Raw genomic sequence first — 22,261 nt, forward strand, 5'->3', positions numbered from 1 at the left:
GCGGCGTGGGCGACCGAGGCGGCGGCGCTGGAGGCACGTCGGAGCAGCGGCGCTTGGCCCCGGGGGCCGAGGTCTGGCGGCCGCCGCCGGGTTTCGCGGGCGGGGAGCGTGCGATGGGCTGTGCGCCCAGGTGGTCGGCGGTGGGCGTGCACGGGAGACCCGGGAAGGGCAGCGCGGCCGCGGGGAGGCGGCGATGCCTGACTTCGAAGTGCTTTGTAAACTTCAGCGAGTGGCTCACCGCCAGAGGTGATGCCATCCTCAGAAATAGGGCTGGATGTAACGCAGGCGCTCACAACTCACACGCGGGCGTGGAAGCTTTGGGGGACCCGTGGGTCCCGGGGCAGGGCGAGGGTGCGCTCTGATGAAAGAGCAATCTTCAACGGACACATCAAACTCAGACCAGTGTTTTTGATCACATCAAAACCAGTGATCCAGCCTAAGCTCAGTATCACGAGGTTGTGTACTGATCTTCCAGAAATGGGCTGCAGTGCTCCTGCAGTGAAGGAAAAAAAGTTCTAAGGAGTATTTCAGAGTTACAGAAATACTGTTGAAATTCCCCTGCATCGTGTACTCTTAGCACTTGAGGCTTCACAGTTTTAAGTTGCAGATATTTACAGAATTTCCAATGGGGTGAAGTCCAGGGTTGATTCCAAATAGCATCATTTAAAATTAAATACATTTCTATTCATTCAAATGCACTGGTTGTAAAACCTCGTTCGGTTGAGCTTGAATATGTAAAATACACGTTTTGGATAAATGTTGGTAAGAAAACTGACTAGACAGAAAAATTTAAATATGATTATATTTACAGGCCAGTTGTGAAATGAGCTCTGTTGTGCTCAAAGTACGTTACGGAAATTTCTCTGTAGTTGAAAAACTGCTTCAATCCATTTTCTGTATCACGATAGTCTGTATTATGTAAATGGCCTCATAGTGCTGGATTTTGGAAATCACATTTGTTTTACGTATTTAACAACATTCATTCAACAGATACTTCTTAAATGTGTATATGTGTAATGATCTATCCTAGATGCTGAGCATATAGCAACTAGCAAAACAGACCAAGTCTTTTCCTCATGGAGCTAACATCCTACTTAGGTAAGAGGAAGAGAGAAAACAAAAGAAAAATAAATAAGTGAATCTATAGCTAATCAGCCAGTGATAACTGCTATGGAGAAAAGTCAGCCAGGAAAGAGGTGGGAGAGGGGAATGCTGTTTTACCTAAATTGGTCAGGCTAAAGTTAAATGATTTTGCCATACAACTATTTCAAAAGAAAATTGTAATAGATTCTTACTTACTGAATTTCAAATTTTCTTTGCAAATCGTTGTATGAGCAAATCATTTAACTTTCTCCTCACTAACTCATCTTTAAGTACTTTAATATTTTGAATAAGTCATGGTTCACAAATCATTCCCAAGGACAGTCAGCCTGGGGCCTGTCCTCAAGTCTCCAAGCTTGCAAATCTGTGATATTTGACATATAGACCAGCATTTGGGAGAATGAGTGGTTTTTGTCATTTTAATTTCCACTTGAGAGTATTGTGTATTTTAGCAGGAACCAAACAAATTTACATTTAACTAGTCATGTAAAGCATCACACACAGAAACCACAGTCTGCTAGTACTAAATATTTAGTTGAAGTGCAGTGACTTTTTTCTTCATTCAAGTCAGTTAGGCGTCCTGGGTCAGCCTGTCTTGTTACTTGTGTTCTCCTATTCTGTGCAACTTCATTTCAGCAGTTCAGTATCGCACGTTTCAAGATCTGAAGTTACTTCCTTCTTACCCACACCAGCCTCAAACCTGCCCCTTGCTGTGTTCTGACTTGGGTGGCACCCTTCATCCAGTCAGAACTCTGAACAACCCCTCCTGCAGCCCCCTGACCAATGAGTCCATAATCCTGTCAAATTCCACCTCCTCTCAAATCCATTCACTCTCCTCCATCCTTGCTGCTCAGACCATGCTCATATCTCACCTGGATAATCGCAACAGTCTCCTGGTACCCTGCCTCTATGGTGTGTCCACTCCCAACCCCATCTTTTCCCACAGTGCACTCCCAAGCGTCTTTCTGAAGCTCCATCAAACGTGTCACTCTCTTACCTAGTTCATTTGATTGACATCTCATTGCTGTCAGAAGAAAGTCCATAATGAACCTTTTTGAGTGCTTCAAATGCCCCATAGTTTGTCCTGCTACTAGAATTGTGCAAAAGGAGTTCCTATTCCATCACACCACCCTGTCTGCCCAGCCAAACCTTTCCTGTTTCTTAGGAGGCCATCCCTGACCTGCTGAAGACTCCCCCTAGGGCAGGGCACTCCAGAAGGCTAAGAACTGGCATCCATTCAAATGATAATTTTAAAATATTTATTCAAGAGCCAGCCCTGATGTCTCAGTGGTTAAGGTTCTGCGCGCTCCACTTCAGCAGCCTGGGTTCACTTCCTGGTTGCAGAACCACACCACTCGTCTGTCAGTAGCCATGTTGTGGAGGTGGCTCACATAGAAGAACTAGAAGGACTTACAACTAGAATATACAACTATGTACTGGGGCTTTGGAGAGGGGAAAAAAGATAGAGAGAGGAAGATTGGCAACAGATGTTAGCTCAGGGTCAATCTTTCCCAGTAAAAAAAAAAAAATTGTTCAAAAAGGATAAACTGATTTTATCTTCCAAAAAAAAAAAAAAAAATATATATATATATATATGTAAAGTGACTTACTAATTCATTTCCATTGTGTGAGGAAAGCTCAGCCAAATGTTCCCCTGCTTTCTGTAATTCTAGTTCTCTTAATTTTCCTTTACAATTTTCTGAGCCAGAACCCTTCTAGGAAGGCATGTTAGAAGTCTTGAAAGTTATAGAATCAAAAAAACCCCTCTCCTCTAAACAGCACTATACCATCTATTCTTTGATGCTGGCATTCCAACCCACTGTGACAGGTACACCCAGGCCACAAAAACACTCAGCAAGTGTAGAGCAGCATTGGAGAGACCTGTGGCTTCTTGTTGTTTTAATTTCCACTTGAGGGTACTGTCTATTTTAGCAGGAACCAAACAAATTTACATTTAGCTAATTGCATCAGGCATCATGTGTAGAAAACCAACCCAACTGGTACTAAATATTCAATTGAAGTACACTGACTTTTTGCCCCCACCCAGGCCCTCACAGCCCCCTCTGGCCCCCAGATTCCTTCTCTGCCTTCTCCGCTGGAGCATGTCCTCCTTCAGGACAGGCGCCACCTTCTGTTGTCCACCACTGCAACTCCTAAGCAAGAGCTAGACAAAAGTTTTTCTAAAGAACCAGTTTAGGTTGAGCTACATAACATTCTTAATGTTGCTTCCTACCAGTTTCAGGCCCAATTTTGACACGTGCTACCACTGTTAGAAAGTCTCAAGCTAATATATATATAATATATAAATATATATACTTATATATAATATGTTCATATATACATATATAGTATGTTATATGATATATATAATGTTATTATAAATTATATTATATATTATAAATATATATAAGTGTAAAGGGCATCATGTAGTACCTTAGTATCTTATCAAGGCCAGCGTATTAGCAGAAAGTCAGTTTTATGGGTTTCGTTGTAAGATGATTCAAAAAGAATTTTTGTGCCAAGCTATGCTGTAAATACGGTTATATCCTTGTTACTTTAAAAAAAAAAAAAGAACTCTAAGGCTATAGTTTTTACAGTTATTATGAGCATGGTGCAGCATTTTACTTAAAATAAGCTTCTCCCTTCCCCGTGGTATTGGTGAGCTTTCCACCCCGATTCCAGGGCGAATGCTCAGACAAGGACTTCGCACTCAGATCCCTGTCCTCTCCTCGCCCGTGGCTCCTTGGCAGCTCCGCCCAGCTCGACAGAGACAGAAAGCCCAGAGTACAAACATCCCAATCTGCTCATGACCAGAGAGGTTGATTCATTTTCTTTCCAGCACACACACAGAAAGGTCAACTCAGGGACAGAGAGCAATAAAAACCTCACTGTTAGTGAGGAGAACCTAAACTGAGCATTGCACACATTGATTTTTTTTCCCCCTAATGATGCAATGACATCTATTTCTACCTACTAGTAAAGCAAAAAAATATTGGATACATACAAAAAGTAATTAGTTATCACCCTTTTTAAACAGCCCTTGCAACACTTAAGTTTCATGCTTCTCTGTTGAGTAGTGGAAGTTGGATAAAACCCCCCCTGGTTTTTTCTGAGAGGTGATTTGCCTATTTTTGTAATTTCTTGACCAGGACAAAAATCACCCCTTATTTCAGACATTCTCCTGTGTACAAAGGGTCTAAAATGAGCCTCCGACGGTTCTGAATCATTAAACAAAGGATAAAAGTTACTCTTTTTTAATGGTTAGAATAGTGAGAATAAAATTAATAAAGGGAGAGCCAGCCCTGATGGCCTAGTGGTTATAGTTCGGTGACCCAGGTTCGGTTCCCGAGTGCAGAACCACACCACTTGGCTGTCAGCAGCCATGCTGTGGTGGCGGCTCACATAGAAGAACTAGGACCTACAACCAGAATATACAACTGTGTCCGGGGCTTTAGGGAGGAAAACAAAAAAGAGGAAGATTGGCAACAGATGTTAGCTCAGGGTGAATCTTTCCCAGCCAAAAGAAACAACCAAAGGCAAAGGAAGCGGTTAGACTTCCAACATAAAAACAGTTAGAATCTGGAGTGGGGGAGATGTACTAGCAGAAATCCACAGAGTGAAGGGCCCCCGACTCCTTTTCCTCCTGGAAGTGCCGGCAGGAAAAATCAGGAGAGCCCGCATTTCTTCATCCCTGCTCTGACTTCTCCATTCACCTCTGAGGATCCAGCCAAGGTGAGGAATGGGGACCTTTAACAAATGAAATCCCACTCTTCTTGCTAGCCAAAAATTGCAATCCTTTCCCCACCAAAACGTCCACAGAACTTGTCCAGATTTGCCTCCTTTCCTTTCTCTTTCAGATGTCCAAGTGTGGTGTGAGTTTTTGAGAACTCTGAGCCTGCAAGCAGCAGTTCCTAACCGATTTTCAGGTCCTTTCAAATCAATAAGTGTATACTTTGCACACAACGTGGAACCAGGCATGGAGAACCGAGGACTAGACCAGCGAGGAGCTCCCGAGCCCTCTGCAGATGTATTTAAGATGTAAGTTCAGATGAAGTCATACAGGAGAAGGGTTGGCCCTTAATTCACTGCGTGGCATCCTTTTAAGAAGAGGAGAATGAACACAGAGATAGACATGCACAGAGGGAAGGCAATGTGAAGAGTCACAGGGAGAAGGCCATGTGGCAACAGAGGCCGAGGTCGGAGCGATGCATCTACAAGCCAAGGATTGCTGGCAAATACCCGAAGCTGAAAGAAGCAAGGAAGAGTCTTCGTCTAGAGTTGTTGGAGGGAGCAGGGCCCCGCAGACACGTTCACTCTGGACTTCTAGCCTCCAGAACTGGGAGAGCATAAATGTCAATTGCTTCAAGTCACTCACTTTGTGATACTTTGTTATACCGCCCCAGGGAACTAATACACCTGGGTTTCACATGGTGGCTGAGAGGACCCACAGCCACTCCAGGAAATCACCTCAGGAGCATCTGGAAGCCGCGTGGTGGCCCTCTGAGGAAAAGTGCCTAGAGTGGAGTGGAAGGACACCAACATGACAAGAGCCAATAGGAGCCAACAGGAGATAGATATATATATTACGGCTGGGGTTTTTTGGGTTTTTTGGGGGGGTTTTTTGCTGAAAAAGATTGTCCCTGGGCTAGCATCTGTCGCCAATCTTCCTCTTTTTTTTTTTTTTCTGGCTTGAGGAAGATTAGCCCTGAGCTAACATCTGTGTCAATCTTCCTCTACTTTGTATGTGGGTTGTCTCTACAGCATGGCTAATGAGCGGTGTAGGTCCCCATCTGGGATCCAAACCTGCAAACCAAGGCCTCTGAAACAATGTGCACTGAACTTAACCTCTACAGCATGGGGCTGGACCCCAGGAGATATGTGTATAAAGAAATTTATTTTAAGGAATTGGCTCACAAGATTATGAAGGCTGACCAGTCCAAAATCTGCAGCATAGGCTGGCAGGCTGGAGACCCAGGGGAGAGCCGATGTTGCACATGAAATCCAAATCTGTCTTCCAGCACAATTCTCTTTCGCTCAGGGGAGGTCAGGCTTTTGTTCTATGTAAGATGTCAACTGATTAGACGAGGCCCACCCACATTATGGAGGGCAATCAGCTTTACTCAAGGCCTACTGATTTTAATGTTAATCTCATACCAAAACACCTTCATAGAAACATCCAGAATAATGCTTGACAATGTATCTGGGCTCTGCAGCCCAGCCAAGTTGGCACATACAATTAACCATCACACAGAGATCTCACAGAGTCCAACACTGACAGAAGGCTAAATAAGAAGGGAACAGGAGGGAGGAGGGACGTAGGAACAGGTCAGCACATCCTAGGCTTGTGTTTCTCCAAGCAGGATCCTTAGACCACCAGCATCAGAAGCTCTACGTGGAAATGCAAATCACTAGGCCCCATCCAGGAATCCGTGAATCAGTACCCGTGGAGTAGGACTTGGGCATCCATATTTTAAACAAATACCCCAGGGTATATTTATAAATAAAAAGTATATTATAAATATTGTAAAATATACTGTATATTTATTGTGCGTATAGAACATATGTCTGTATTGCAATAAAATTAATATTTATATATCATATGCAATAAATCTATTGTATAAATATTATATAATAATATATTTATATTAGAAATCAGTGTGAGAAGCAGAGCCAGTTGTCACGGTAGGGCTGTGGTTTTCTCTGCATCTTTGCTCTCAGTCTGCATCTGGTGCAGCAAAGCACATTTAAGACATGGCTTCAAGCAATTGCCTGCAGAGCTGGAATCATCCAGGTGTCCATTTTACCAAACATGACTGTCATAAAGCAACATATGTGGGTCTCCTTGGAAGGAGTGGATGAGAGACAACTTCAGGCAGGAGGTGGCATTTGAACAGGGCCTTGAGAGACCAATCTGGTGTCACAGGCAGAAAGGGTGGGAGGGCAGTGAGGGAGAGGGAAGGACAGACAGCAGAGGTGCCTGCAGGGTGTGGGGGACAGACAGCGTTCAGATATGGCGACAAGGGTGGGAGAATGGGTGGGGATTCGAAAGTGAAGCATTTCAAACGTCAGGCTGTACCCTGTGTGCAAACCACAGTTGCTCTGGATGGCCCCGAAGTTATTCTTCTCAGCTAGCTGAGAGCCTTAATTTTAGATTCATCGTACCATACCAATGGTCACAGCGAGAGGGCGGATTAGAATGCATTTCGAAGTCGCCGTGGTTCCCTAGCAGCAGCACAGAGTGACAAGGTCAGCCTGGGCCTGAAGCCCAGGCCACGTCAGGAGGCGTTCTAGCGCCTGTCCACATCTGACGACGCTGAGAAGTGCAGGCTGCAGACTGTAAATGTCTCTCTCTGTTGGCAGCCTCTGCTGTGGTTCATTCAGACCAGATGCCCCAGCCGGAGTCCCGGGTCCCATTTCGCTGGGTGCTCGGGAACTGCGTGAAACTCGAACCGGAGCATGAGGCCTGCACACGTCAGAGCCTCTCAGGCCAGGCTTCTTCACGTCCCCTGCTGCCTGCCAGGTTGTGACATGTCTGTTATTACTAGGTCATCACCATGGCGTGTTTATGAACCAGCCAAACACCTCGGCCACACGAGGGCAGGTGTGTGGGAGAGTGTTCTGGTTACTTCATCTGGTTCCGGGCTTGCTCCCATTTCCTCTCTGGAAAACACGGAAACCAAGGTGCTTATCGACAAGAAATAAAAGAAGCTGGTGAAAGTGAAAAGTGGGAGTAACACGTGAGTATGAAGATAGCCCTTGTCCTCTAAACACAGGTGTCCACGCAACGGTGGTCCCTTCGTGTCTCTCCTCTATTCTCCAAGTCCAGCAAGGTAAGTGGGACAGGAGACCATCAAATGGACACCACGCACACATCTCAACCCCCCGGGGCACTGCTCACATCTGGTGTCCAGAGTCCACTGCCCACAGCCAGGAAGCATCCAAATGCAATGATCTCATCTCCTAATTATTAAAAAAATTTTTAAAAGCCTCCTCAGGCAGTTCCTCTAGGATGTTCCTTATAAATGAGCCTCCCCTTCCTAGAAGTGGCTCTTAGGCACTTTAGATTGAGATCAAAGTTGATTTTAACAAAATACTCATGTTGAGTTTAAGAAAGAACACTGTTGACATCAGAGCATAAAACAAATAGCAATTTCAGATAAGCACTAGAAATCTCTGGCTTTATTCTGATTCGAATCGTTGAAATGTTTGCAGGAGAATCACAGAGGTTTTGAAGAGATCTTTTCAAAGATGTCTCATCCTCAACATTAACAATGCCAATAATTACAAATTAACCTCCCCCCTTTATTTTTGAGCACTTTCACGATAGCCTTCTTCCAGAGGAGATGATTATTCACCTGCTGTATGCAAGGCTCTGTGCTGGTTACCTAGGGAAAGGTTGCTGTTCCCTGGGACTGTGCAATCTGGGTGGGAGATAAGAAAAGCATGCATAACATGTAAATAACAATGTCGGGAGGTAAGTGTCTGCTCTGCTTTCTGCCCATCCCCCTAGATCCGGCCCAGGTCTCATCTCCTCCGTGACAAAGTCCTCAGCCTCTCCAGGTGGCCCATCTCTCTCTGCCCCAGGCTCCACTTGGCCACTTCCTGTACATACACAGTCTTCACTTTGGACTTGATTATCTTGGGTGTGCTGCGTTTGTCTCTGAGCTGGAGGGCAATCTTTTAGGGGGCAAAATTTACATTTCTTCTTTTTGAGCTAACATCTGTTGCTAATCTTCCTCTTTTTTATTATTTTTTTCCTTGAGGAAGATTATCCCTGAGCTAACATCTGTGCCCACCTTCCTCTATTTTGTGTGTGGGTCGCCACCACAGCATGGCTGATGAGTGGTGTAGGTCCGCACTGGGGATCCGAATCCTCAAACCCGGGCCACTGAAGCAGAACACACAGAACTTAACCACTATGCCCTGGGGCTGGCCCCAATTTACATTTCTTTTGCATTCCCCTCAACAACTAGCACATGGAAAAGACTCAACAGTCAAGTGACACAGCACAGGGCTCTGACTTCATGAGGCATCACACCTGCGCAAATGGTAGCTCTCTGGCATCTCAGAGAGAATGACCCAGAAGTAATCAATGTCAATGAGCTGGAGGCTCCAAGGGCAGAGGTCAGTAGGTTATCTATTTTCACATCAAGACCCATCATAACCAGCCTTGCGTGTGTTCTGAGCTGATTTCTGATAAATAAACAGAAGCACCTGAACAATTACTCCTAGGCTATTCGGTGGAGCAATGCAGGAAGAGATAAGACGGATCTTTGAAATCTTTATTACTCTCCTCGAAACACTTCAATAAATAGTCATGACAAAGCCCGGTCTCTAATGCTTATCTTAAATTGTTATTTGTTCTATGCTCTGATGTTGACAATGTTCTCTCCTTAACTTTTAAAAATCAACTTTTATCCCCATCTAAAGTGCCTAAGAGTCACTTCTAATGCGTGAATCCCAGCGAGTCATGTCGATGGAGCTGTCAGGAGCCGTCCTTTATGTCTGCTGGAAATGGATTTCCGAATTCTACCAAGCTTCCACAGACGCAGCTACTAAAACCCACCAACGTCCAAGTGGTAACTGCTTCAATTCCTCACAGTTTTTAAATTCTGAGCAAGAGTGGTTTTGCTGAGATATTTTATTGGGATAAAATATTGCAGTTTGTCGAAATGAACCATGGCGGCCTTTAAGCTGCAGAAGCTTGTGGCCATGATCAGAAAAAATCGCATCTTGATTTGCATTAGGGCGTGGACAGTGCTATGTCCTCCGGGCTGTAGACCTCATGACCCAACATAGCCCATTCTTGTGCCTCCATCTACAGCTGGAAAGTGGCCCTGCAGCCATCTGGAATGCCACCTCATTACAGGTACTTTCGTACTAGTCAAGTACAAGGAGTTTCGAACTGAAATATAAATGCTGTGATTCAGGAAACTTCACATTCAAAAGCTATTCCTGCAAATTGTTGCATGGTCGTGAGGAACAGCCTTGGATCAGACGGGACAGGTTTTCTTCGTGACTCTGGGTCCGCTCATGCAACCGAGAGCCAGTCTCTCAACCTCCACATCTCATCTTCTCACACTCAATCCTATAAAAAAATAACTGTGCCTCTCCTTTCTCGCTCATGTGGTTTGAGAATTACTAAGATAAGGATGAAGTATCCCGAGTCAAGAGAGCTGTTGTCTAAATATCTGCGGCAGATCACGATTGCTGGGGACAACAGCTATGTTAAATAGGATGCTCCACCATCAGTGAGCCCAGAACAGCCCCAGCTGTCACAGGTAGCCCAGATCAGCCTACTAAAGGACCTCCTGGAAGAAAGATTCTTCTCTGCCCCCCTGCTGGCCAGATCATCGGTTTACATCTCAGAGTGTGAAGAAATTCTTTTAGCTATAGCCTGAAATCCACACTTAGAACCATCTTAAGACCATTCATTCTGCCCAGCCTTAGTGCAGATGGAATGCGACCAAATACTAGTGCCCTGGACGACAACGTCTGTGTATTCTCAATCATTACTAACTTGCTCTCTTTTCCTCAGGAAAAATAACACCAACTACCAGGTTTGCTCATTAGACCTATTTTCCAAACCTGTCAACATCTCTAACTCTCTTTCAAATGATTTCTGTTTTCTTCTCCTTGCAGGTTATGCAACCTACAAGGCAGTATTTTCTTGGTCCTTCTTGCAATTCACATGTAGAGCTAGACACATCTTCATATTTATGACTTCCAGTTAAACTTTAAACTTATTTTTCTAAATTCCACAGTTTCTTTCTCCTGATCTCAGTGGGGTGTAGAAGGCTGAGGATAAGAGATCAGATTCATTTATTCTCTTTGACACTGTTACCTCTTGTAGAAACCGTTTATTCTTTGAAATATTTGTTTTTTTAATGTACTCAGATTCGATCAATACAAGCTGTAATAAGTTTCTTTGAAATACACAAGCATTTCAAAAAAATTTAGAGATGCTTTTTACCCACAGGAAATAGCTAATTCTTTAGTTGTAACTCAGTTCACCTTGACACAGTCAGGCTCCGAGCACAAATGAGCTTGAGGAAATCTATTAGCAGACTCTCTTCAATTCTCCTGCCAAGTTCTTCCTGCAGACTTTAAATCGCAACACAATTTCAGGTGACAATTTATGCCCAGTTTCATAGACTTTTAAATGTCCTGCCCTTACTCAGATGTAAGAGAACTATATACCCAGTCTGAATGGCAGACAGGGGAAGGCACCATTTATTTATTAATTCATTTATATACCTCTTTATTGAGCATCATTTGCTGCCCAGCACCTGGCTGAATGCTGTGAATGTTATCCAAAGAAAGGTAGAAAAAAGAGAAGACAGGGGCCACCCAGTGGTGTAGTGGTTAAGTTCACATGCTCTGCTTCAGCAGCCTGGGGTTCACAGGTTCAGATCCTGGGCACGGAATTAACATTGCTAGTCAAGCCACACTGTGGTGCCAACCCACATACAAAAAAAATAGAAGAAGATAAGCACAGATGTTAGCTCAGTGACAATCTTCCTCAAGCAAAAAGAGGAAGATTGGCAACAGATGTTAGCTCAGGGTCAATCTTCCTCACTAAAAACAAAAAAAAGAGACAGAGAAGCCAGATATTTTTATATCTTATACCACTTACTAAGAGTTTCTGTTGTAATGTAAGAATAATCACACCATTTATGAATTTTTAAATGACTGATACATATAAAGAAATTAAGACTGTGCCCAGTACATAAGCAAGCATGCAGTAAATGGTAGCTATTACGATGATCATTACATCTTTCCCTCATCAGGATACTTGTCAAATTTTCTTTGAAATTGTAGGTGAAGCTATTACTCACTTGGTTATCAAAAGCCTCTTTTATAAATAATATAAAGTATACAATAGTATGTTAATATATAACATTATTTTATATTTATATTACTATTTTATATTAATCATATTGCATATAATCATATACTTATACATTCACTATATATTTTATTATATATTTATAAGTTGATATTATAATATAGTGTAATTATATGATGTTATATAATTATAAGAATATTTTATTTGAATATAAAAATATAAAAATGTAAGTTCCACTTAGAATAATGAGAGTCAAAAATAGTTCAGCGTAGTCCAAGAGAGATATAACACAAGTCACAAATGTGAGTCTCATATAAAATTTTTAATTTTCTAGTAGCCACACCAGAAAAGTAAAAAGAAACAGGCAGAGTTAATGTTAATAATACAGGGGGTGGGAGGCGGGAGAAATGGGTGAACTGCCTTTCTTTTTAGTTTAAATAAATTGAATGAAAAAAAACAAATAACAGTAAAAAAAAAAAAACCCGCAACAATCGGAACAGATGTGGGAAGAGATAGTCAGAAGCTTAATTTACGAGTTTGTTAGAATAAATGATCTTTATAGGTCCAAAGTCCGAGGTCCTGTCAGGCTCCGAGTTCTGACAAATACACTTTCGTATCTCTAGGCACCTTTGTCAGGAGTAAACCTTTGTAACTGAAAAGTATATATGTTTTATTTAATCCAAGTAACCAAAATACCGTAATTTCAACATGTAATCAACATAAAACTTTATTAGTGAGATATTTTAATTCTTCATACTAAGTCTTCAAAATCCAGTGTGTTTTACTCTGACAGCACATCTTAATTGGGATAAGCCCCATTTCAAAGACTCGATCGCCACACGTGGCTACTGGTTACCACACTGGATAGCACAGCTCTAGTTGACTAATCATAGCTGATAATAACAAAACGTAAACTATTGTGTTTCTTTTCATTGCCCTGGTTGCCAGGAAACTCAAAGCTAAATTTGGTGCTCATTATAGAAATTCTCTCATCCCAATTCCCTCTAAAATTTATTTCTCTTCCCTCTAAATGGATTTGAACATCTTTATTTTGTATGTCCTTCTAGCGAAGTAATTTATTAATAGCAACCGTAATGATAATTGCCTTTTGTTGTTGTTAATAATAATAATTTATCGATCACTCACTGAGGGATAGGGAGAGTGCCATATGACTCACACGGATCACACAGCAAGACAATAGGAGAACTGAGACTAGAGCCAAAGTCTGATTCTAAAGCCCTCACTCTCAAGCATTTAACTCTTATGACGCTTATAACGATGACCATGAGTACCACTCTGTGCCAGGAATCTCACCTACAGTCCATCCTTTAATCCTCAGAAGAAACTTGAAGGGCAGTTCTATCGTCCCACAGTACAGGTTAAGATCGAGGCTCAGAGGTCAGGTTCCCTGGTTGCAGTACAGCTAATAAATATCAGAGCCAGCATATGAACTCAGGTTCCAAGTCCATTCACTTTCTGAATGCTCTCTGCTTCAATTATGTAAAACCAGCTTTAAAGGATCAAATCTCTTTTGGAGATTAACACACCACAAAGTCATTAATTCGATTTTGAGCTCCTTTTATGAGCCAGTCACTGTCCCCCCCGAGCCCAAACCTGAGGATTCACAAATGGAAAAGACAAAATCTCTGTCCTTATGGAATTCATAAAGGAAGAAATGCAAGGCAAAGAAAAATGTCCCAAATAGACATTGGAAATTCTCTCCTGGGTTTTGCATAGCAGATGCTAAGCAAATATTTGTAAACAAACATATCTAGCTAAGACTAAATGAATAAAAGAAATTCGAAAAAATAGTTGAAAGCACTTAGAACTCTGAGCGGACCCATAAATGTGTAATCGTTGACTGCCACTCGCCCAGTTCTCCTAAAATGCCCTACATGCCCTCTATAGTCTCTACGCGTGTTCCCATGAACCGTCCAGAAGGCAAAACGCCCAGGAGAAAACAGTCCACTCACTGTCTCAGCATAAACTGATACTCAGTGGCATCAGCTAAATTGCTTCGGTGGCTTGTGGAGTTCACAGCATGAGAACTCACAGCTGCTTTCTTAAATGTTGGCAGAGGACGGCACATGCATTTCACCAAGTTTGACACACACAGGCTGCCAGCAAACACATGAACCAAAGGGACTTTTGTTTTGTTTGGGGTGTCATTTTCACTTTCTCCCCCAACATCTGGGCTCAACACAGACTTTGATAGCAAATTAATGTATGAGACTCATTGCCATGTAAAATCATTATGCTGTCACTCAGGCAGCATCTTTTAGCACAGGTTCTTAACGCTCTCTTCCTGTGCCTGAATTGTCTGAAAATGTGGCCAGAACATGGGATACATTGGGGAGACAGTGAAAGATGGGCCTGAAAGATAGAGGCTGATCGTGGAGGGTCTTTGATGCCAAGTGAACGGTCAAGACTGGGATCAGTAAGTACACACCCTGCTGGGCACCTGGTCCCCTCCTGGACTCAAGGCAGACATCACTATAATCAAGGCAGTCCTTACAGTTGAGCGTGGATAAGACCTTCTCAGTTCAGCCTGCCAGACAGCCACTGTACCACCAATCAGAGCTGGAACATAAGATAAAGCCTATCTATCACCCTGGGGGCGGGGGGGGGGGGGGGGGGGTCACTGTACGTGTGTCACTCACTGTGAAAGGAACAATTTCCTAAATGGTTTGAAGACCAGATGATGGCCACCCAAAAGACTGGGAGGCAGGCAAGTAGAGAAATGATTTACTAAAGACCACTGATCAGGGATCACTGGGGTGTTGCTGGCATTCCAACCTCCTAGTCTCCATTCCAACATTATATCTAATTCTATAACTATCACTCTTTTGAGCCTAACCTTTAAATGACATCTCATTTTTCATGCTATAGTGGCCTTAATTATCCCTCCCAAGCCAGTGATTTTGAACGTAGGTATTCATTCCCAGGAGACTTTACCATGAGCGAGTCACAGTTTTCCCTGGAGGATTAGGTGTCTTCTGTATGCCCAGGAGAGACAGTTTTCTATTCCGGCTATTTTGGCTGCAAGGAAGAGAAGCACACTCTAACCAACTCAGGAAAAGTGGGGCTCACCATGAGGACACAGAGAAAAGGAAATAGAACCTGACATGGGAGGCAGGTGTGGGGACGGGTGCACGGCCTCTCGCAGGCTCTGCCTCTCCTTGTCTCTCTTCGCCAGCTTCCTCTACTAATCACAGCCCTTTCTCTCTTACGGTCTCAGATGGCATGGCCCTGACTCACTCTTGACGTCCTTTCAGCTGCTGCCCCAGCACTCACCAAGTCACATTCTCAACACAGATCACTGCTTCCACCCAACCTGACTTTTAACACCATGCGTCACTGGCCAGCCTATGGGTTTGTTTACTTGGGTCAGATACCCAACTCTGGTCCAATCGGTTGTGGCTTCAGGGGATGGGGTGGGAAGGCAATGATGTAGTCCCAAACATGTCTGTCTAGCCAGCAGGGACCCTGATAGGCAGTTTCCCTTAGAGGTATTGTTTCGGACCTCATGAGAAGGTTTGCTTTGCCCAGTAAAGACAAGTAAAATTACATAATATGTGAGTCAACTAAGAAACATCTGGGAATTAAGTATCACATCTGAAGCAGAGAAAGAAGGTGAATAAAAAAAATACATCCAGCTAGATTAACAGCTGAAATTCACATTTAATAGATATTTTATGCTAAGCACTATGTAGGCATTTTATATGCATTATTTCATCTAAGCCTTCCAAATATCCTGCAAAATAAGTGTCATTAACATATTTCATTTGTAGGAACTGAGGCTTGGGGACATGACCTATGTCTCTGTATGACTCAAGGTCACAGAGCCAATAAGTGGTGGAGCCAGGACTTGAACCCATGTATACTTGACTCCAAAATTCTTTCTACTGTATTTTTATTTTTTATTATTATTGTGTGTGAGGAAGATTTGCCCTGAGCTAATGTCCATTGCCAATCCTCCTCTTTTTGCTTGAGGAAGATTAGCCTTGAGCTAACATCTGTGCCAATCTTCCTCTATTTTGTATGTGGGATGCCTCCACAGCATAGCTGATGAGTGGAATAGGTCTACACCTGGGATCCGAACCCACGAACCCTAGGCCACCTATGTGGAGCATGGAACTTTAACCACTCGGCCATGGGGCCGGCCCCCCCAAATTCTTTCTACTATAAAACATACAGATAAAGAGCTAACTATTAACATCATTCTAATCTACCTGCTAAAAATTATAAAATACAGCTATTCCCTTGCAAGCCTCTGCTTATGGGCAGACCTTATCCATATTAATATGAATAAGCAATAACTCAGAGATGACTTGGCAGCACTATAAAATTATTAACAACAAATCACTGGATTATAACAATATGGATACTTATTACTTGGAAAAGGACAAAGCCCTTAAAATAATGTGTTTTAATCTACCACATAAACAATTCTTGTCAGTACCAACAAACTTCAATGCGGCAACTCACTGAGCCAGTCTGCTATTGTCATCACTCTCCCTTATGTCTTTCAAGCTGAGCTTAAGGAAATCAAATTATTGGCCTAGCTGTACCTTGTTTCAAAAGTAGGTTCACAAGCCTAGATCTGTATTTCCTTATAATGTAAATATGAGTTTAATTAATCATATCAACAAGACAATTTATTAAGCACTGCAAGAGATAAAAATATTTTCAAAACTCAGACCCAATCCTCAAAGATTTAGAACAAAGTGAATCTAAGATGCAGCACAATGCCCAGTTTTGATCTTCTGATGTACATTATAACAGAAATGCATACTCTGTCTTAGGCAGAGGCAGGTGAAGAGATCCTGCTGTTGAGAATTTTTTTATCCAGTTAAAAACTGGCATTGTTAGATCAGGGTAGAAATGTATTGCTTTTGGCCAAATACCTTTGCAAGATTCAAAAAGCAAGAGCAGATACAAAATGATCTTTAAGGGGCTGGCCCCATGGCCGAGTGTTAAGTTCGCGGGCTCCACTTTGGCCGCCTGGGGTTTGCTGGTTCAGATCTTGGGTGTGGACCTACGCACCGCTCATTAAGCCATGCTGTGACAGCATCCCACAGAGAAGAACCAGAACGACCTGCAACTACGATATACAATGATGTACTGGAGCTTTGGGGAGGAACAAAAAAGAGGAAGATTGGCAACAGATGTTAGCTCAGGGCTAACCTTCCTCACCAAAATGATCTTTAAAATAAATATCAAAGTTTAAGTATAAGAATAGATAACACTTCAGAGTTGTCAACACAGTAAGAATCATAACATCTAAAATCATCATGTTATTCTACCTTCTCTATTCAAAGTGTCTTCAGCTTTCAGCTTTGAAATGGCCAGAGCACCGGGAGATGGAACAGCAGTAATGTTTCCGAGAATCAGAGATCTTGGTTAAAAACAATGAAAGCTAATTCTCACTGATTTAGGTAGAAAAGGGATTTTTTTTTTCTTTAAACATTGGCCCCAAAAGATGAGTACAAGAATGCTCATAGCAGCACTCTTCATAACAGCCACACTTGGACCCAAGCCAGATGTCCATGGACATTGAGATGGACATGTGAATTGTGGTATGTACATTCATGGAGTGGAAAACAGCACCTCAACGGGAATGAACCATCACAATGACACAGAACAACATGGGGCTACTTACCGCAAAATGAAGAAGCCCAACACCAAAGGGTAAGTACTATATGGTTCTACCTTCTTGAAGTTTAAACAACATGCAAAACTAATGCATAGTGGGAGAAGTCAGGGTGCTGATTTCCTTCTGGGGGCAGCAGTGCCTGATGAGAGATGTGAAGGAATGTGAGGTGTTTCTAGGATTTTGTTTCTTGATATGAGTCCTAGTAAGGATTGATTCACTTTGTGAAAATTAATTCAACTATACTCTTATGATCCGAGCAGTCTTACATATGTGCGTTCTTTTCCAATAAGCAATTTTGTATAAAGAATACTGTATGGCTTCAGTATTGCTGGGAGGGTTGGAGAACCACGTTCAGGGCTTCAAAGGGAGATGAAGCATGCTGCAGAACTGCTCAGCCAAGGATGCTGCAGCCACCACTCTACTGCCCAACAGGAGACCCTGTAGCTTGCAGGCCTGTTCCACCAGCCCCTGCCCCACAACACAGTGCTGCCCTCTGCGAAGCTTCCTCACCACCCTGCCTCCTGAGTCTAAGGCTGGCATGGATGTGTCCGACAAGTGGAGCAGAGGACCCCATCTCAGGCCAGTGTCTGGGATTTTCAATTTCTGTAGTAGGAAACCACATGGAAACTCATAAAGCAGGAACGAGAGTCAGATAAAGGGCAGGCAACAAGTAGGTAAATATCTTCTACTACATCTGTGTGGGCCTCTGTTCAGACAACTCTAGGGAACTTCAGACCTGGTGCCAAGTACATGGAACAACTTAAAAGATGTTTCAGCCCTAGAGAAGGTGCAGAGACAGTTCACCAGGTAAGGAGTCTGAGTTAGAACACAGAAGCAGGAGTGACTCAAAATCAGGTTGTGGGGAGCACCATATTGGCCCATTTGCATGGTCTTTTACAATAAACTTTTTATTTTAGACTTACAGAAGAGTTGTAAAGATAGTATAGTGAGTTCTCATGTCCCCACACCAGCTTCCCCTGTTATTAACATCTCACATTACTATGATACATTTGTCACAAGTAATGGACCAACACTGATGCATTATTATTAACTAAAGCCCATACTTTATATGGATTTGCTAATGTCCTTTTTCTGTTCCAGGGTCCCATCCCAGATACCCTATTACATTTAGTCATCGTGTCTCCCTAGGTACCTTGTGACTGGAATAGTTCCTTAGACTTTCCTTGTTTTTGATGACAATTTTGAGGATAATGGTCAGGTATTTTGTAGAAAGTCCCTGAATCAGGGTTTGATGTTTTTCTCACGGTTAGACTAGGGTTATGAGTTTGGGGGAGGAAGCCCAGAAAGGTGAAGTGCCCAACTCATCAATCATATCAAGGGTCCTTATCATTGTTCATGATAACCTTGATCACCTGGCTGACTAGTGTTTGTCAGGTTTCTCCACTATGAAGTCTCTTTACCCCTTTGCATCCTTTACTCTTTGCAAGGATGTCATCACGTGCAGCCATATCTAAGGCGTGAGGAGTTATGCTCACCCTCCTCGAGGAGCGGTGTCACCTAAGTTATTTGGAATTCTTGAGCAGGGAAAGTTGATAATCATTGTTTATTATCTTCTACCACATGGAAAGTTTTGTATCTCAACCAGTCAATCAGATATAATGTTTTGATTTTTAAAAAAATTAGTTACGTATTTGGTATTTATTTAAAAAATAACCCATGAACCCAGAGACAACCAGAGTTGGCTGTTTTCCTGTGGTATTTTGAATCCAGGTCTTGGAATTCTAAACCGAGACATAGCTGTACAATTGTTTATTAGATAGCAAGGGATGGAAAACATGTATTTAGCAAACATGGAAGAGAAGTTTCAATTATATCAACATTTTTGCAGTTTCACATGTTTTGGTGGTTGGCTTTTACGGAAATTTCTTAGTTTACAGACTTTTAATTAGGGCAAGATACACATAATCTATACCAGATTTAATACTGCTAGAGAGAAGTGAATGCGAGAGACTAGTTTTGGGGGGATGGGGAAGATTAGGTTACTTTTTAAAGATTTATAGGTTTGTGGTATGTGTATCTCCCACAGCCTCCAGTCTATTTGAAATCTGGGCCTGCTGCTGTGCTACAAAAAATATTTCTATGCAGGGGCTACTGTCACTACAAAATTCTGTGATCATTTTTACATACTGTGAATTTGCATGCAAAAGTTTACAACTCAGCTATTTCTGAATAAACTGTAGTTTTTGTACTTGAAACTATGCTCCTTTTCCTGAAGTATATTTGAACTGGGTCAAATCATATCATAAACATGTTGATCTGAGTTTCCTCTGAAATGTTCCTGAGTGATGAAACCTGGGGAACATTTTAAACCTGGAGAGCACGGCTCTGAAGAGCCCAGCCTCAGAGCTGGGGCAGCCCAAGCGACAGAGTCCTGGGGCCCGAGGATGGATAGGAGGGTTGGAGGTGGAAAACGGAGAAGCAAAGATTATTAAGATTCTAACCTACAGATCTGAGGGCCAAGGTAATAGGAACTAAAATTTCAGTCAAGAGAACAAGCTAGAAACCAAGCTTTAGTAAGGATCAAGCGATTGGGGTTATGCCCTGAAGGGTAGATATGGTTAGAACTTCCTCTTTTCTGGGCCTCCTGAACCTTCAGGTGGTCCTTAACTTGACTGTGATGCCTGGTGAAACATATCCCCTATACTTGGGTTAAAAACTTGAGTTTTACCCTTTTAATCCCTGACCCCTCCCCCTTGCAGTTCACTCTACTGATAACCATGGGCATCCCCCCGGGGCGCAACAGAATAAGCATGAATTCTCGGAGTCTAATTGGCATCCTAGAAACCAGAGAATTCTTAGGAAAGACTGAAAAGAAGGTTAATCCAGTCTTCTGGCCATTTTCCAGTCCTGAAATTGTAAGATCAACACAGCTGAATTTTAAAACAAGAGCTTCCATTCTTTTACCCGCTGCCATCTCTGGAGACTAACCTTTGATATTTCAGACTTGGCTGGAAATTAGTTAATTGCGAGACCTACTCCCATTACTGGGAATAAAAACATGTTTTGGAAATAATGTTTGAAAATACCTTTAGGGTAGCACATGGAATGGTCGGGTTTCTAAGATGTGTTTACTATGCATTTAATGAGTGGCAGTTTGACACGAGTCTGACTCTGCGGAGTTCAAGAGGGGCTTAATGGTCTTCTCATTCTGGAAAAATAGACTCCCGGTATTCAAACACTATAGTGAAGGGAGTTGGAAGAGAGTGGTGGTTAAATGTGTATTTAGAAACTACTACATAAGTTTAAGGGCACATCGAAGCTTAAGCTTTAATACACTTAAGTGCCCCAATATAAGTTTGAATCTGGACTAACTGTTAGAATAACCACGAGTGGCTTGACCAAGTAACTAAGAAAAATACAAGACTCCAACAGGGAAATTGACAAAAGACTCTAACAAAATATATACAAAGCCATAAAAATCTCATAAAAAAATGCAAACACCATTGATAAATAATTTTTACTCTATTGTCAAAAAATTTGAAAAATGACTGATAGATAATGCTGACGAAGTCGCAGTAAAATCAGTATTGCTCTTCTACAAAGCTGGTAGAAGCAGAGATTGGCACAGTCTTCCTGGAGGGATGCTAATAACACAGATTCACTTTTGACCTTGTAATTCCAGTTTTAGGAGCTTATATTAAACAATCAGAGGGTGAACATGATTATTTACATACAAGCATTATTTATGATACTGAAAAAGTTATACAAAGACCCAACAATCAGAGAATAGCAAATAAATTATAGTGTACCCATGAGATGAAATACTATGGGGTCATTAAAAGCCATGTATGGGAATTACATTTAATGATATGGAAAATGCTTTATGAAGTAATGTCAAGTTAAGAAGGCAAATACATACATATGTATATGCTTTACGTGTGTTTGTATACACACATATAGCATGATTCCAATTTGCAAAAAAATAATTAAGCATGAAGACATCACCAAAAATCACGAAAGGGTTCGTTGCTATTTGTTTTAAAATTCTCTATTCACTTCTGATTTCTCAAATTTTCTTCAATGAAACATATTGCTCTAATAATCGGAAAAAATACTCTAACACGATTAATAATACTCAGTGCCAGAAACGGGTAAGAAAGCATCTCTCACTCACTTTGGGTGAGCGTGTATATTCCCACAAACTGTCCCAAAAGCAATTTGGCAATACGTACCAAGTGCTCTAAAATGTTTGTAGCCTTGACTGCTCTCGTCTTCTATCGCTTCTGGCTAGCTATCCCAAGAATTAACCTCCAATGAGAACTAAGAAGTTATGATCAATCTTATTTACAATAGTAAAAATTTGGAAACTTAAATATCCAGCAGTAGAGGAATATTTAAATATTTAAATGTCTTTATTTCTCTGAAACCCCACTTTCAGTCTTGCAGCAAAATCTTCCCATTCTACCTGCTGGGTAGATCCAGAAGGGAACCACTTCTCAACGCCACCATTGCTACAGCTCCGGTCTCAGCTGCCAACGCCTCCCAGCTGGATCTGCTGCAGGATCTGCTCTCCTGGGTCCCCTGGTCGTACTTCAGACTGCTCAACACAGTGGCAGAATGATGAGTCCTCTCCTCAAACCTCTCAATGCTTCCCATCTCACTCGGGGTAAAAACCAAAGTCCTCCGATGACCTA

At 42.2% G+C, this 22,261-nt stretch overlaps 1 protein-coding gene and 1 long non-coding RNA gene across 2 annotated transcripts in view; one reads left to right on the plus strand and one right to left on the minus strand.

Moving 5' to 3' along the window:
* On the plus strand, positions 1 to 5,701 carry LOC124244196 (uncharacterized). Its single transcript, XR_006889911.1, has 3 exons — positions 1 to 71; positions 1,031 to 1,098; positions 4,959 to 5,701. It is a non-coding gene; the product is annotated as an uncharacterized LOC124244196 (long non-coding RNA).
* MAP3K4 (mitogen-activated protein kinase kinase kinase 4) overlaps positions 1 to 22,261 on the minus strand; it is a 138,976-nt gene that overhangs the window by 103,776 nt on the left and 12,939 nt on the right. The window lies entirely within an intron of this gene.

Source organism: Equus quagga, chromosome 8 (genome assembly GCF_021613505.1).
Source record: "Equus quagga isolate Etosha38 chromosome 8, UCLA_HA_Equagga_1.0, whole genome shotgun sequence".
In the NCBI taxonomy this organism is placed as follows: Eukaryota; Metazoa; Chordata; class Mammalia; order Perissodactyla; family Equidae; genus Equus; species Equus quagga.